Genomic DNA, 17,889 nt, shown 5'->3' with positions numbered 1-17,889 from the left:
TTATAGCAGTTGTAGCTTGAAAGCAGCTCGCTCTGCTGTTTGTTCATGTGTGTAAACAACAGTGTCATCAGCGTAGAGTTTGACATCCACACTGACACAATTATAAAAGGGGCTCAGCACTGAACCTGGTGGCACAGCCACACCTACTGACTTGTATATAATAGCTATATGTTTCTGTTTGCTTCTCTTTCTTTAGCGTTGTTGTCCTTGTTTAGCTGTATGCTAATATTCACATCTTCTTCTACATTTGTTCTTGCTGCTGTGTGAAAGTATATTGAGAGCTAATTACAACCAGAGTCAAATGACTTGTAGGCGTCAACATACATGGTCCATGAAGTTGATTCTGTTTCTGATGATTTGCTCTGAAGACAAACTGAAATCCATAAAAACAAGACTGTTTCTAAAACACACACTGTGATTGTTCACTTTATTGAGAATGTTACACTGAAAGAATTGAACAAAGCTGCCACACTCTGCATAATGTATTAAAAAGAAAGACAAGAAGAGAAAAATACTAAAACAATCAAATATCTAGCAGACAGCTAATGATTCAGCTTCATGTTCTATTATTATACAAGTCACAATTCAAAGTGGAAATAAACTAGAGGATGAAAATAACACTATAGCACAGAATTTATACTCAGTCACTGCAGATATATATGTGTATATATGTATTTATATATGTAGGATGACTGAATCTAACCTGTGCATCAAAAGATACATTTTACAACCAACCACAAAACATGAACATTGACATTTGTGAGTGCTGATCAAAGTGATCAATGAGACGAACTGATGAGATTTGATGGTGAGAAAAGGCGAGCAGAAAACAGTCAGTCAGCATGTGAGCAGTTGGTGGACGGTCCCTTGTTTCAGAGGATCCTCAGCAGAGAGAGTCCACAGCAGTACACCAGACTCTTCACTATCAGCACTGTGTAGAGCACACAGAGCAGCTTCACCCTGCACTGAGACTGGAAGGACACTGACACACACACACACACACACACACACACACACACACACACAGACATACACACACACACACACACACACACACAGAGAGAGAGAGAGACACACACACACAGACAAACTGTTAATTTCATCAGAACATCGTCACATTTACATCAGTAGAATTTGGACTTTTCCAGACGGGACAACCATCTTTACATGAAGACAGGGGTCAGCTACAGTTTGAATGAAAGCTCAAAGGCCCTTATTAAATACAACAAGTCAGGGCCCCAACAAGCTCTTTAGGGGCCCTGAACAGGATTTGACTTTGTGGTTTATCAGGATCTTACAGTCAGCTTGCTGCAGAGCTGGCAGGTCTGCTGGCTCTCTCTCTGGAGGACAGGAGGCTGCTGCAGCTGCTGGAACCTCTGAAACAGAAAAGAGGCCAAAAGAAATGTCAGTCCTCTGCTCCTCTGCTCTCTTTGACAGCGTCTCCACATGAAGCTGAATCACTGCTGAACACAGTCACCAAGCCTTCATTACCTTGTTCTGTTTGGGCCTCCACTGTGCCCCCCTCGTGCTGGACGGAGCAGCGGTATTTATACGTGAAGTTAGCGTTCCTGTCAACCAGCAAGATGGCGGCGGTGCGTCCCGACTCTCTGAGCTCCAGCTGCTCTCCCTCAGCAGGGACCCACTCCTCCTGATCCTCCTTTCGTCTTATCCAGGAGAAGCGGACCAGAGGAGGAAACATGGCTGAGGCCACACACAGCAGGGAGCTCCTCCCCTCCAGGTGGGCTCTGGATGCTGCTGGGTACACGCTCACCACGGGCTTCACTACCTGCTCATCTGAAGCTTGACAGCAGCAACAAGCAGCACAGACACACATTGACACAGTCAACAGCAGCTTCCAGCACTGCACTGCATTCAGTGTGATCCTGGAAACTACATGGACTCTGATCACTAAACTACTCATCAATACAGCACAAAGTTCAACACATAGACTGGATTCACCTGCACATCAAACACACTCATCATGTCATGTCATCATATGTTATATGGGGACAAACAACATTATGTGTTCAGCACTTCTTTCTTTCAATGTGCACATTCATCATTATTATGACTCTTACTAATAATAATATAACATCATATTTTCATACAATGGAAAATCTTCATCTGTATCATGATAAAAGACAGATTATAATAAAGGACATATTTACCCTCAAGTTTAATACACGCTGACATTATAATGTTTACATTATCCACCAGATGTTATATATATTTACCACCATAAGCTATTTCAAAAAATGCATCTATAATCTAATATGTTTTTCATTAATATTTACACTTAATACACAATTACAAATGAATAAAGATTTAATTTGATATAAAAGAAGGTAAAACTTTGTTGGTCCTTGCACGAAAATTCATCTATATGTTAAAAAACATAATTTATTTTAATCTGATAAACATCGCAACGTTTTAGAAAATTCAATACGTTATTAAATATTGTGAACATATATTTTACAATAAAATACTCATTTACCTCACCATTAAATACATTTCTTCAATACAGCATGTTACAGATTCACCAGCGTGTACTTTAGTTCAGACGCTAAAGAAAAACAAATCAGTACTTCAATAATTTCATCACCTTTTCTCTCAATATTTCCAGATTCATACACAATTACAATAAAATGTTCTGATGCGTCTAATATGAATAACGACTGCTTTGTCATATAATATGAAGAAAGTTTAGACTTTATTCATCTTTGAGAGGAACTTCACATATGATTAAATTAAATTTGACAATATAACATAACATGAATCAGTATAATACAATCTGCTCTATAGAAATCATTATATTATATCATCCACTGCAAATACATTTACTTTTAAATAAAATTAATTTAATCAAATTAAGTTCAGCATTGTTCATCTGTTTCTGTTGAAATTATAAGAGAAATGTTTTATGAATATATTTGATCAATTATAGTAAAAAATACATTTTTACATGTGCCGATTCATATCATCCTGTATCATTTTTCTTAATATTATTTTTTCTATATTTTAGTATGATGACTATATTTATATTTATTGTGATGTCATATTCAGTATCTGTTTGTCTCCATGTATAAATATATCTCACACCCAAAGAAAAATTTACCATCATATAAAATAAAATACAATCATCTTGCAGTTTGATAATTTAAATTCATTGTAGTAAATTTAATTTACAATCTAATGACTGTATTATATAATATGACATAATTCAAAAATACAATATGTCTCAATGACATCACAACATGTGCAGTATTAATACACAATATTTACCATCATATGTTTACAAAATATTTTGACTTTGAAATATTTTAAATCATGTTCGACTTCATTTACTATTTCCTTTTATATTTGCGTTAACAGTGTTTTAACAAACAAACACATATACGTGTGTCAAAATCTTAGATCATATATTGAAACATTTAAGTCAGTATCCATACATTATATTTATTGTAACATATTCAGTATGTGTTTGTCTTCATGTATACATTCATCTCCCACTAAAAGACATATGTACCATCATATAAAATACATTTGACAATTTAATTATGAATTATTGATGATCATATAGAACATATTTAAAGTTATATGTTTCTCAAAGACATTTACTGACATATATTAAATGATGTTTAATATCATATATGATGTTGTTTTATAAAAACAAGAGATGGTGCTGAATTACTGAGAGGATCAAATACTGTATATTTGTAACATTGTCAATATCAAACTGTTTCTCTATGAATCAGTTTGATCTCCTGCAGAAATAAAGAATAACTTCAGCTGTGCAGTGAGATTTAAACATCTTTTCAGGAGTTATGAACCTTTTTATGGAACAATAGCTGCACGGCTGCAAGAATTCTCTACTAATAATGAACAAACTAACATGTAAAGCCTGAAGCAGCAGAAACTGATTAAAAACACATTTTACACTTGTTCAATAAAACAACTGAAGGAAAATGAAGCTTTATTCTTACCTGTAACAAACAGTTTAGTTCCAGAGCCGTAGATCGGGTAAGGCAAACTTGACCCCCACAGTGAGAAAGAGTAATACAAAAACCTGTGTGCTGTTGAACGTGTCGGCTGAGGTGAACGAGTCCAAATGATGAAGCAGGATCATGTTTCAGCTCCATGATGTGTTTCTCTAATGTTCATATCAACATGACTGTCTCTTCTTTTATTGTCTTTTTAGACACACTAGCAGTGTTGCTCTGTGGATGCTAATGTCTGTCGCTCCACTACTTTAGTCCACATGGATTGGACCTGGACCAAAGGATGGATGGATGGACTGACATGACATTTTCTACACACATTCTTGGTCCCCAGAGGATGAACCTCATTCATTGACTTTGTTGATTCTGACTTGTTATCTAGCTCCACCAGCAGGTCCACCAGTTCCTGGTCCTCAGTCAGCGGCCCAGTCGACACCTGTTCCTGCTTCCTTGTCTGCGGGTCAGCAGACTGGCTCCAGAGCCGGACCGGCGGTCTTTCCTGATCCCCGTCCAGACCTCCAGCTGCCGGCCTCCTGCTCTGCCTTGCAGCAGTCCTCTGTTCCTGTTCTGCAGCAACCTGTCTGAGCTGAGCTGCAGCTGTCTCCAGTTCCTGTGCTGAATCAGTCTCCTGTGGCTGTGGTTCTGTAACCTCTTGTTTTCCTGACTCTGACAGCTCCACCAGCTCCAGTGGCAGCTCCTGCCAAATCTCTCAGGGGGGCAACTGTTGTGATGATGTCTAAGGTGACTCAGGTAAATGAAGGCAGCTGATATTGTCATGTTGCAGTGAACTATTTGTACAGTTTGGATGAACATTACACAGTGATCATCAACAGATGGGTCGACATTCATGAGTTCACTCTCATGACACCTTTAGATGTAAAGGTAACTCCATGTTAGAGCTAATAAAGGACAGTGGCACTGGGCCTGATAATGTGCAATTAATAAAACTATTTACAGTTCAACTGTTGAGGAGATGCTACTTAGATACTTTAGATACTACTATAATCCAGAAACTGCTTTGATAGCACACATCAGAAACACAGCACAGAGTCCAGGAGGTGTAGATGGAGGCAGTGGGTGCAGAAGGAGTGGGTTACACAATCATTGTAATGTTGCTGTGACTAGTAACAGAGTGAATGGTGTCTCTGTCGACTTAGCTCTGCTAGCTGACTCGGAGTGTTGGTGTTTACACCGCAATCACAGCAGCTTCAGACCACCAGGAGGACGAGGGGTTTAGGACCGGGGCCGAAACAGGCAACAGAACCGGGCTCAGCAGCCTCCATGGACATCATGACAAAGGTGAAGAGACAGAAGAGGACGCTGACAGGAAATTAAGAGAGACGGAGACAGAGAGCGAGTCTCAGACTGGCTTTCAGTGGTCAGAGACAGATTCAGTGAATAAAAGTCTGCAGACAGACGCAGAGCTGTGTTGTGTGAAGCACTTTTTTTAAAACTTTGAGAGCCACATGGCAAAAAAGTCCCGACAGTTTAGTTTGTAGTTAAAATGTAACGTTTCATTACATCTGACAAATTGTTACAGGAACCAATTTGTATTTACACAGTTGTGTTGGCAAATCACACAAAATACAAATGTGTAAATATTGTTGCTATAACGCAGGTTACAAATGATCTTGTGGAGCTTTGATGAAGAAGTTTTCTCTGACTCTCTCTGGACCATTGTTCCTCTGAATCCTGCCATTCTGTCAGTTTGACAGGATTCTGAATGCTTTCTGTCCAAACTCGGGTCGGTCAGTTATTCTAGAAGCATTTTTTGTTTTATTCATAGAAAATCTGTGAACATCCCGACAGCAATCAATAAATCAAACTCTCTGACAGATAACAGAAAATAAATCCAGTATCTGTGGCTGCTGCAGGCCTCTAATAAGCCGTCCAATGGTTTTATTTGACCCGTATGAAATGATTGGACAGGCTACCTGTCTGTCTACATACGTACCTGTCTGTCTGCTCACACTCTGACCTTTGCACTCTCCATCACTGTGTATTACCGGAGTCTTCCACAGGGCAGGTGATGTTTTGCTAAAGCTGTTAGTGAGCTAGTAGAACAAGAATGACAGAGAAAGCTCAGCCAAAGTTCCCAATGCTAACATGCTAGCTTGACAGCAGTGAGTACTAACAATAACCACGTTTGTTGTTCATGTTCATGATGATGATGTCAGCTGTTCTCTTATGTGAGTGAGACATGAGGTGGTTGGGTTTGGTTAGCGATGACGATGTGCTGCGTTCACTGTCCACAGCCTCTGAGCCGCTCTTCAGCAGCTTGATAACTCAGGAACACAAAGCACACAGGCCCTGAGCCTCAGAACCATGAGCAGCAGCAGCAGCAGTGACAGACTGTCGTTCAGCCGCTAAAGTAGCACAAAGCACACAAACAGACCGTCTGAGCCAATGAGAGAGCTGCTGCAGCAGCAACACACTCCTGTAGCAGTTAATGTTAGCATAAAGCACACACCTGAGAAAGTGTGGCTCTTACTGACCCCAACTTTAATACACATTGTTCAAACTACCATTGACTTGAACATTTCCCTCCGTCTGGCCTCTCCAGACACACAGAGTACAGAAGTGGACTGAGTCTCTCTGTCAGTCTGTCAAACGAGGCGATGCTGATCAAATCTGAACACAGATTCTGTTCCTGCATCGACTGTTTCTCACCTCAAATGTTTTCACAAACACATTTTAGTACCAGATCCTTTGTTACCAGCCTGACACCATTTTATTTCCTGTTTCAGAGCAGATGAGCCAAAACCAAGCCCCGCCCACATCACAGTACACCCACCAGTGGGACATTATTGGTCCAGTGCAGCGCAGTGCATTCTGGGAGTTCTAGGTGTTTTACCCGTTCAACAAGAGCAGTGAAACACTTCTTAAACATGTGACCTTTGTGGACATCAGTTTGTGTAAACCTCCTGGTCCTCCAGTGACAGTCGGCCCTCGATGACACAAAGTCATTTCAGCCTCTGTTCATGTAACATCTTGATTTGTGCAGCTTTAAGTGTTACAAAGTGTTTCATTCTTTAAAGTTTTCAGTCAGTTGATTAAAATCAAGTCGTTAACTTTCCAGATGCTGAAGTGTCGGTCTGGAGACACTTTTGTCCTGATGGTGGCGCTAGAGGAAAGGTCAGGAGGTCACCATGAATGTTAGGGTTCATCCTCTGGGAGGCAGAAACATCCACAGGAAACTGATGAAATGTGTCCAACAAGATGAGCGTCCTAATGAGCCGCTGCTAGAAGGACAAAGTCCTGAGCTGACATGTGTCCAAGATTTTTCTTTTAAAATGTCCTAAAGTGAAATGATGTGGTGAAATGTGCTGAAAGGTGTTAAACAACAAGTGCTGCTGGAAGTGTTTTCATTCAGAGCACATTAGTGTTGTGAGGGACGGATGGACTTTATTCAGCAGCAGGACGTTGGGCTGTAAATATTTGATGATGTTTGATATCATTTTATTGAAATATTCTGAAGTATGTTTGTTGTTTTACTGATTCATCTGGATTATGTTTGAGTTTGTCATTGAATTATTTTCCTCTTTATTTTCTCATTGTGTTTGTGTTTGTCTCCTTTTTCCTCTCTGTGTGAAACAACAATAAACCTGCTGGAATATCTGATGAAAATATAAATAAATAGAATATGAAATAAATCCCTCAGTTCAGTGTGTTTGTGACTGTGGCTGAGATGGAGGTGAAACATGTGAACCTGGGCTGTGGTTTACTGCTTTCTTCCTGTCACAAACACTGTTTGACGTCTGTTCATCTGTTGGTTTTTGTTCAGGCTGCTCGCATCATTTCTCACTGTGGGGAACTTTCTTATAACAGGAGCAGTAGTAGGTGGCTGAATGAAGGAGTGTAACGTTCTGGATCTTCAACTCACAGCCGTTCTGATTATTCACAACTGAGAAATCATTTATCTGAGTATGATTGTACCTCCGCTCTATGTTACAACTGGTCTTGTCCATAACCAGAATAGCTGTGAATGTTTCTGTGTCTTTCTTCTGGCGCCACCCTACTTTATCATTGTAGTCACACTGGTCAGTTCCTCGACAGCTGAAGGAGACGTTTCCACCAACTCTCCTGGTCAATGTTAAATCCTCCTGAATTAGCTGTGCTGCCATGGCAACCAGCGCTGTAGAGAAGCAGACAGATAGATGAAGGTCAGTGTGATAGTGTTTGTTCCAGGTGGACTTTGTTGGCTCCTGATTGGCTGGAAACACTCACCTGAACACAGACAGCACAGAGCAGCAGCTGGGAGGAAAAGCATTTTGTGCAGTGGTGTTTCCTCTGGTGAACCTGGGGAGAAGTGGCGCTCTGACGCAGCTGAGGCCAAACCAGGACGAGCTGCCAGATCAGACGAGGGCCACGTGGTTTCTAACAGGTCCTCAGAGCTCCCATCAGCCCCTGCGGCTCACAGATAAGGCCGCCGCTGCCGATCGACGGCTCAGCTGAAGCTGCCGTGTGATAGAAATAGAAACCCACATTCATGTGAGCAGCAACACATTCAGGTTGGTGGTGAATTTAGTAGCACAGACTGTTATCTGTTGTTGAACAGCTGTGATGAAAAGACAAAAGGACAAATCCACAAAACTCCTCCACTGTGATTTGAAGCCTTAAACGTCCCCTTACATTTCTGTCATTTCACTGAATCATTTCATTTCTATGACACATCAAACCTTTTCCACACACAGTGTCACATCTTTATTGTGTCTCCTGTTGTTCAGTCTCTTCATTAAAGCTACAGGATGTTTCACTGAGGGAAAGATTCAAAGCCAAGACTCCATCAAATGGAACATTTCAACATGTCTGCTGCATCATTTTACACACATTTCCCCAAAATCCAGCCTGACACATTTGGTATTGTTGTAAACTTTGGGATCTCCAGCAGAACGTCAGATAAAGTTCAGAGGGTCAGTTTGTAAAGACGAAGCCAGCGGAGGCTTCAGAAGAGTTGAAATCCAGCTGTGCTCCTCATATGTGAAGCAGTGGTTCTGGTTCTGTTCCCTGGAAGGAGCTCAGGGCTCTGCTCTCTACTTCCTCCATGTAGAGGTCAGCCACAATGGGAGACACTGGTGAAGCCACCACAGCTGTGCTTCTGCCTGTAAAACCCCTCCTGGGATGTGAAACAGGTGGTATTCAGGCAGAGGTCGGGTCCAAAAAGTGGTCCCAATGAAAAGAGACAATGTGTGGTTTGTAAGTGAGCTTTAAAACGACACATAGAAGTGTTTTCTGATGTGATGAAACTATCAGCAGGACCACATCATTTGTCTCTGTCTGTCAAAAGTGTCCAATAAGAAGACAAATCAAAATAGAAACTATAGAAGAGCAATTCAACTCCAACTTACAAGGCAAGCAGTACAAATACACACAGTACCCACCAGCAGAGATGTACTTCAACTAATACTGCAGTACTGTCTCAAGTGAAGTGACACAGAGCTGTGATTAGTTAGACTTCTATAGTTATAGTTAGTATAGTACATGTCAGAGTAATATGACACCATCTACTGTAACAGGCAGCAGCAGAATAATATAGTAATAATATAGTTCATAATATAGTTGCAGTAGAAAAAGTATTTGAAGTATTTTTAGAAGTAGTACCAACAATAATGCCAGTAATACTCCTCATTTACTGCTGTGTGTTTATTATCCACTAGATGTCACTGTGGGTTTGTCGCCAGTAAAATAAGAGGGCGGAGCGTCATGGTGTCGTCATGGCGACCGTCATCAGCATCACGTGGATGTGCCTGCACTTACCGTGACTGACCACAGGGTGGTGGTGTTTCTCTGTGATGTTTAATGTCAGCACCAGCAGCAAACACAGAAATCCAGCATGTGATCAGCTTTAGTTTGAAATGTGTCACACAGCCGTGGTGGAAGAGCTGATTTATTGGTGTGACAGCGATCTAACAGCGTAAAGACACATGTAATGTCACACATGTGTTGTCTGCTGAGACAGCTGCAACATGTTGTCATTCTTCCAACAGTGTTTCATGGTGAAAATGATCCAAGTGTTCAGAGTTAGAACACACAGAACAGAACAAACATCCCTTCAGATAATATGAAATGTATCATAACTGTTCCTTCAGCTTCTTAAAGGAACACACTGACATTTGTCTGCTTTGGTTTGACGCTGTTATTCCATTTAAAGCAGATTTCAATCAGGAGAGACGAGTGAATGAAGTAAAGATCATGTTTATGACAGCAGATGATATGTGATCAGTGAGTCTGCTCACAAAGTCTTTGTCACTTTGACTCTACAGGGAGATTTTGTGATGGAGGGGCGTCTGAACAGCAGCAACAAAATCTATTTTAGATAATATAATATGGTGGTAAATATATATTTGTGTCATATTGTGAAAGTGACATTTGTATGATCCAAAATGTATTTATAGTGTAAACAAACTTATTACAAATGGAATGTGTATTTTTATATACGTGGAAATATTGTGGAAAATAACGTTTAAATGTTTCTAATCGTCATCATATAAAATATATTTGACATCAGGATTTTTACAGTTTGACCACCAAATATTTACCATCATAATTATTAACAAAGTATATTTACTACATGAATGTGTTTTAAAAATCAAACACCACTTTTACACCATATATTTATATATACACACATTTGTATGAAACGTTTGTATGATGGAAAATATAAAAATGAGGAAACAGAAAAATAATGAATATTTTATTTTCACTCTGATTAATTATATGGTGGTAAACACACTTCACCAGATAAGAAAATAAAGAAAAAACTTATTTCAGTATAAAGTATATTTATTGTCTCAGAAAGTAAATTCATATTTTCATATTTGGCAAATAACATTAAAAATATATTGAATATATGATTAATAGTTATGAATTTAATATATGTTTTGCTCTGCGTGTATTTATGTAGTATTATAGAGAATATATATGAAGAACAAGTCTCTGATTTATTACAGAAGTTGATATTGTAGGTTTTATCTGATGGATGTTGATTTTATAAATTATTTTTCTTTATATTAAAATATTGACTTTTTAATCTGTTGAGGATTGTTTAGATTAATGAGTTTATTTCATGTGATTAATTTTGAACTGATGTTTATGTCATCAGTACTACGACCAAAAATCAACATCATTTTTTAAAACAAGGTCAATTTTTGTAGTTTTGGCGACGCTGATGACGACATCAACCAATCATGCAGAAGGAAAAATGTTGCATGTGGACGACATCTTCCTTCATTCTGATCATCGTGGTTCATTGTTGTTCTGATCCTCACTGCTGTCAGCAGTCTGGCCCGTGAGCATGCTCAGTGTGGTCGACCCAACACGGAGCCGCCGTCCAGAGACAGGAAGTGCAGCTGAGTTGTTTCACATTAAACTTGTTCATGTTAACTGTAGTGAAACAACATGTGGTCATTACGGTCATAACAAGGTCATTATACAGCAGGTAACATGTGTAACACAGTCACATATTTATATGTAATTTGTTGCATTATAATCACACAAACTGTGTAAATAGTTAAGAGTTAATAGTTAAGCTGACATGTGAGGCCTCCAGAGTCAACATGAGGAGCGTCTCAGACTCAGGTCCTGAACCGCTTCCTTCATTTCAGAGGGTCGTCCTGTATTTTATGTTTCCCACGTGAGCTTCTCCACTTTCTGCTGTCGTGCTTCACAGGAGAGGTAAGCTGCACTGTTGTCTAACACTTCTGTGTGATCGCCACGCTATTACAGGTGTGTTATCTTAAACTTGTCCTGAATATGCTGAAGTATTTCTGTATCATTTCATTTGTGTAGGAGCTGAAGTTTAAGGGAAGAACTGAGGATTTTTGTCATTCACCTGTTGTCAGAATAAACGGAGATCACCTCCAAAGACATCCTGATCTGGACCTCTTCATCCAAACACAACGCCGACAACGCGAGCTACCAGCGGTTACACAGAGAACAAATGCTGATGATACAGATCAGATGAAGAAATGTGTTGTTGCGGTACTGGCAGGAAAAGACTAAAAACAGCCCAAACCACAAATATACACTCCTCAACATCAGTGAGGATTTTGGGATAAAGGTATTGTAGCGGCAATCTTTCGTCCACTCCGTACTCCACCACATTACCACTAATATTAAGCAGTCATCTTGGCAATAAGCTTGACATGAAATGAATCTCTTGTGAGGCAGTAACTCCGTTCAAAAAGAACTTTACTTAAAACAAAGCAAAAAACAAAGTTACAAGATTCAGTCTTGGCTCAACTCGGCGTATTGTCAAAAACCTGTCTCGCTCATTAGGCTGCTTAACCTGGTCTGAGAGCCAAGTGGCTGTGATGTCATCAGCAGCGTGATTAAAGGAGCAGTTCAACATTTTTAAAGGAAAACTACTAAACTATAGTAAGCAGTATAAATATGGCTCTTACAGGTATATATAGTTTGCACAACAGTATATTTCCAGAGCTGGATGCTGGAATATTGTTTTATTTCTGGGGACCAAAGATATTCACAAAACATAAATAAAACCTCAGATATGTCACAGAATAAACAGTGAAACATTGAAACATCCCTGACTCATGTTGAGTCGTGTTTATAATTATGGGGAAAGCTCAGTAATACTTGTTAATGATTAAAAAGTCTCTTCAGGTGACAATGAAACTGAAACATACTTCTTTTACTGCCTCTTAAGTCCCTGATGAAATGAAGTGGGACTTGGTGAAGGTGAACAGAGGGGCTCGGATATGAAGAGTCCAGTTCAGACAAACAGAAGAAACCTGCAGGCGCCGGGCTGATGAAAGGCAGCAACACTCTGCACAAAGAAGCCCGGCCCGGATGCAGGCGACCGAGTGGAGCGCTGACTTTTGATCGTCACTCAGCTCGGATGTAGAACACTCACAATTTCCCTCAACTAGCAAAAAAAGAAGGACAGCAGAGAAATGTGAACAGAACCTCAACAGAGCAGAGGTTCTGACTGACAGTATGTTTGGATGAGGTCTGCACTGAGTCCAGGACAGAATCAGGAGGAGAATCGGACCGGTCTGGGTGTCGTTCCCCACCTCTCTTAAGCCTTCACAAAAGGGCAACGTCTCACCCTGATTAAGGGGAATTCCCCAAGCTGCTCTCCTAGTTATTTAGGAGTCACACCTGTAACAGGTGATCTGAGTCCATCGTAGGCCACGTTTAGCCGTAGAGACATGTCGCCTGTTTGTGTTGGCGCGGTTTCAGATTTGACTTGACAGCAGCTTGGACATTTTTCAGATCAGGTTTGACCTGAGACGAGGCTCCACAGCTCTCGTTAAAGGTTCTTCAAATTTGATGAAAAAGCTCTTTAAGTTGCTGAACATGAACAAGAATCTGTTTGCATGAACGAGCTCCTCCAACCAGACAGTGTAACAGACACATCCTCAGCAGACATGAACCACTGAGGCGTCACATCAGAAAACACTCACATGTGTTGTTGCAGAGGCCGCTGACAAAGAAGCCTGTTGTTAGTTTTTCTACGAGAACTTGTTGGCTCTCATCAACACCAGGTGTGAACTGTAAAGTGAACCTTTGATGGCTGAACTCACCATAAATAAAGTCCATGGACGTGAGCTCCAGGTGGGGGGTCACTGTTGGTCTCTGGGCTCAGTTCAACTTTATGTGGGTGGAGGGCTCAGTGGAAAAAAGGCTTCCAGACAACAAGAGAAAAGACAAAGCAGTCCAGAGAGGGAGAGGAGTTGATGAGTGTGTACAGCAGCAGATATGAATCTGTTCTCAGTGGTTATTAGGACTCATAAAAAACTGTTGAGAGCCAACCAGCACTTCCTTTCCTGCAGCAGACGGGCTGTGTGGGTTTCTGCTCTGCAGCCTCCTCACCGTTAGCTGCACTTTTTCACATGAACAACACAATGACAGTTACAACAGTTACAGCGCTCAGTACTCACTGTCTCAGCTTCATCTGTCTTATTCACCTGGGAGACAAACCTGGGAGCTGAGAAGCTGAAATAAAAGATGTGTTGATACTGTTTGATTGATTCTGTAAAGGTGACAGTTTACTGACAGTTTCTGCAGCCTGACACCAACTTGGAAGGCGACTGATGAAGCTGCTGTGTGATCATTTTATAGCAGTTGTAGCTTAAAAGCAGCTCGGTCTGCTGTTTGTTCATGTGTGTAAACAACAGTGTCATCAGCGTAGAGTTTGACATCCACACTGACACAATTATAAAAGGGGCTCAGCACTGAACCTGGTGGCACAGCCACACCTACTGACTTGTATATAATAGCTATATGTTTCTGTTTGCTTCTCTTTCTTTAGCTTGGTTGTCCTTGTTTAGCTGTATGCTAATATTCACATCTTCCTCTACATTTGTTCTTGCTGCTGTGTGAAAGTATATTGACAGCTAATTACAACCAGAGTCAAATGACTTGTAGGCGTCAACATACATGGTCCATGAAGTTGATTCTGTTTCTGATGATTTGCTCTGAAGACAAACTGAAATCCATAAAAACAAGACTGTTTCTAAAACACACACTGTGATTTTACACTTTATTGAGAATGTTACACTGAAAGAATTTAACAAAGCTGCCACACTCTGCATAATGTATTAAAAAGAAAGACAAGAAGAGAAAAATACTAAAACAATCAAATATCTAGCAGACAGCTAATGATTCAGCTTCATGTTCTATTATTATACAAGTCACAATTCAAAGTGGAAATAAACTAGAGGATGAAAATAACACTATAGCACAGAATTTATACTCAGTCACTGCAGATATATATGTGTATATATGTATTTATATATGTAGGATGACTGAATCTAACCTGTGCATCAAAAGATACATTTTACAACCAACCACAAAACATGAACATTGACATTTGTGAGTGCTGATCAAAGTGATCAATGAGACGAACTGATGAGATTTGATGGTGAGAAAAGGCGAGCAGAAAACAGTCAGTCAGCATGTGAGCAGTTGGTGGACGGTCCCTTGTTTCAGAGGATCCTCAGCAGAGAGAGTCCACAGCAGTACACCAGACTCTTCACTATCAGCACTGTGTAGAGCACACAGAGCAGCTTCACCCTGCACTGAGACTGGAAGGACACTGACACACACACACACACACACACACACACACACACACACAGACAGTTAATTTCTTCAGAATGGTGCTCTGGTCAGTGATTGTCTTTGTAAGTGAAGAACTCACCTGCTTCAGGCTGCGTTTCGATGGATGTGATGTTGCTGCTGTTTGTTGTCTGACCTGCAGCTGTATTCAAACATACAGTACATCCAGACTGTCACACCACTGCATGAAGTCTGTTGTGTCATTCTACTTCATATAAAGTAGGCACTGTACAAATAAGCTTCATTTAACAGACTGTTAATTTCATCAGAACATTATCACATTTACATCAGTAGAATTTGAACTTTTCCAGACGGGACAACCATCTTCACATGAAGACAGGGGTCAGCTACAGTTTGAATGAAAGCTCTTATTAAATACAACAAGTCAGGGCCCCAACAAGCTTTTTAGGGGCCCTGAACAGGATTTGACTTTGTGGTTTATCAGGATCTTACAGTCAGCTTGCTGCAGAGCTGGCAGGTCTGCTGGCTCTCTCTCTGGAGGACAGGAGGCTGCTGCAGCTGCTGGAACCTCTGAAACAGAAAAGAGGCCAAAAGAAATGTCAGTCCTCTGCTCCTCTGCTCTCTTTGACAGCGTCTCCACATGAAGCTGAATCACTGCTGAACACAGTCACCAAGCCTTCATTACCTTGTTCTGTTTGGGCCTCCACTGTGCCCCCCTCGTGCTGGACGGAGCAGCGGTATTTATACGTGAAGTTAGCGTTCCTGTCAACCAGCAAGATGGCGGCGGTGCGTCCCGACTCTCTGAGCTCCAGCTGCTCTCCCTCAGCAGGGACCCACTGCTCCTGATCCTGCCTTCGTCTTTCCCAGGAGAAGCGGACCAGAGGAGGAAACATGGCTGAGGCCACACACAGCAGGGAGCTCCTCCCCTCCAGGTGGGCTCTGGATGCTGCTGGGTACACGCTCACCACGGGCTTCACTACCTGCTCATCTGAAGCTTGACAGCAGCAACAAGCAGCACAGACACACATTGACACAGTCAACAGCAGCTTCCAGCACTGCACTGCATTCAGTGTGATCCTGGAAACTACATGGACTCTGATCACTAAACTACTCATCAATACAGCACAAAGTTCAACACATAGACTGGATTCACCTGCACATCAAACACACTCATCATGTCATGTCATCATATGTTATATGGGGACAAACAACATTATGTGTTCAGCACTTCTTTCTTTCAATGTGCACATTCATCATTATTATGACTCTTACTAATAATAATATAACATCATATTTTCATACAATGGAAAATCTTCATCTGTATCATGATAAAAGACAGATTATAATAAAGGACAAATTTACCCTCAAGTTTAATATGCGCTGACATTTAATGTTTACATTATCCACCAGATGTTATATATATTAAAAGAAAAATGCATCTATGATTTAATACGTTTTTCATTAATATTTACATTTAATACAAATACATGTTTTCATATGCCCAAAGCTGTAATTTAATAAAAAAGAAGGTAAAACTTTGTTGGTCCCTGCAGGAAAATTCATCATTATGTTAAAACAGATAGCAAAACAATATTTATCATAATATTACAAAATAGGAATGTTTCATATTAATAACAATAATTATGATAATAATTATCTACATTTACGTTCACATAAAACATGTGTAACATATTACAGATTTACCAGCGTGTACTTCAGACGCTGAAGAAAAACAAATCAGAACTTCAATAATTTCATCACCTTTCTCTCAATATTTTTAGATTCATACACAATTACAATAATATGTTCAGATATGTCAAATATTAATAACGACTGCTTTTTAATATACAATAAAGAAAGTTTAGACTTTATTTATCTTTGACAGGAACTTCATGTATGATTAAGATTTGACAATATAACATCAACATAACAAAAATTAAGTTTGGCATTGTTTATTTATTTATGTTTTAATTATATGTAAAATTATTTAGGAATATTCTATGTGAATCATTTAAAAGTCGATTAACAAAAAAAGAAAGAAATGTTTACATGGGCCATTTTAAATCATCCTACATCATTTTTTTGTAAATATTGGATTTGTTTTATATTTATTGTAATATCATGTTCAGTATCTGTTTGTCTTCATGTATAAATATATTTTACATTGAAAGAAAAATTAACCATCATCTAAAATAGATTTGTCATGTTGCAGCTTGACCCTTTAAATGTATTACATTTGATATAATTTGTAATCTTAATACTGTAATATAATCTAAAAATAAATCATGTCTCAATGACATCATCATATGTTCAGTATTAAAACACAATATTTATCATATGTTTACAAAATATTTTGACTTAAATTTTCTGAATAATGTTCGACTTCATTTACTATTTATTTTTATATTTACATTAAAGGTGTTTAAACGTACAAACACATATATGTGTGTGTCATCATATGATATTTTATATGGATATTAATTAATATGTTGAAACATATAAATTAATATCCATATCATATATTTATGTGTTTGACATTGTGTATAAATATATCTCACACTAAAAGACATATGTACCATCATATGAAATACTTTTGACCATTTAATTATGAATTATTAATGATCCTATACAACATATTTAAAGTTATATGTTTCTCAACTACATTTACTGACATATATTAAATGATGTTTAATATCATCTATGATGTTGTTTTATAAAAACAAGAGATGGTGCTGAATTACTGAGAGGATCAAATACTGTATATTTGTAACATTGTCAATATCAAACTTTTTCTCTATAAATCAGTTTGATCTCCTGCAGAAATAAAGAATAACTTCAGCTGTGCAGT

General features: G+C 39.3%; 1 pseudogene; it reads right to left on the bottom strand.

Annotated features, from left to right (window-relative positions):
- Positions 1-417: 417 nt before the first annotated feature.
- LOC115572842 (uncharacterized) lies at positions 418-4,122 on the bottom strand (annotated as a pseudogene).
- Between the last annotated feature and the right edge of the window lie 13,767 nt (positions 4,123-17,889).

Source organism: Sparus aurata, chromosome 21 (genome assembly GCF_900880675.1).
Source record: "Sparus aurata chromosome 21, fSpaAur1.1, whole genome shotgun sequence".
Lineage (NCBI taxonomy): Eukaryota > Metazoa > Chordata > Actinopteri > Spariformes > Sparidae > Sparus > Sparus aurata.
This window is presented reverse-complemented; position numbering and strand designations above follow the sequence as displayed.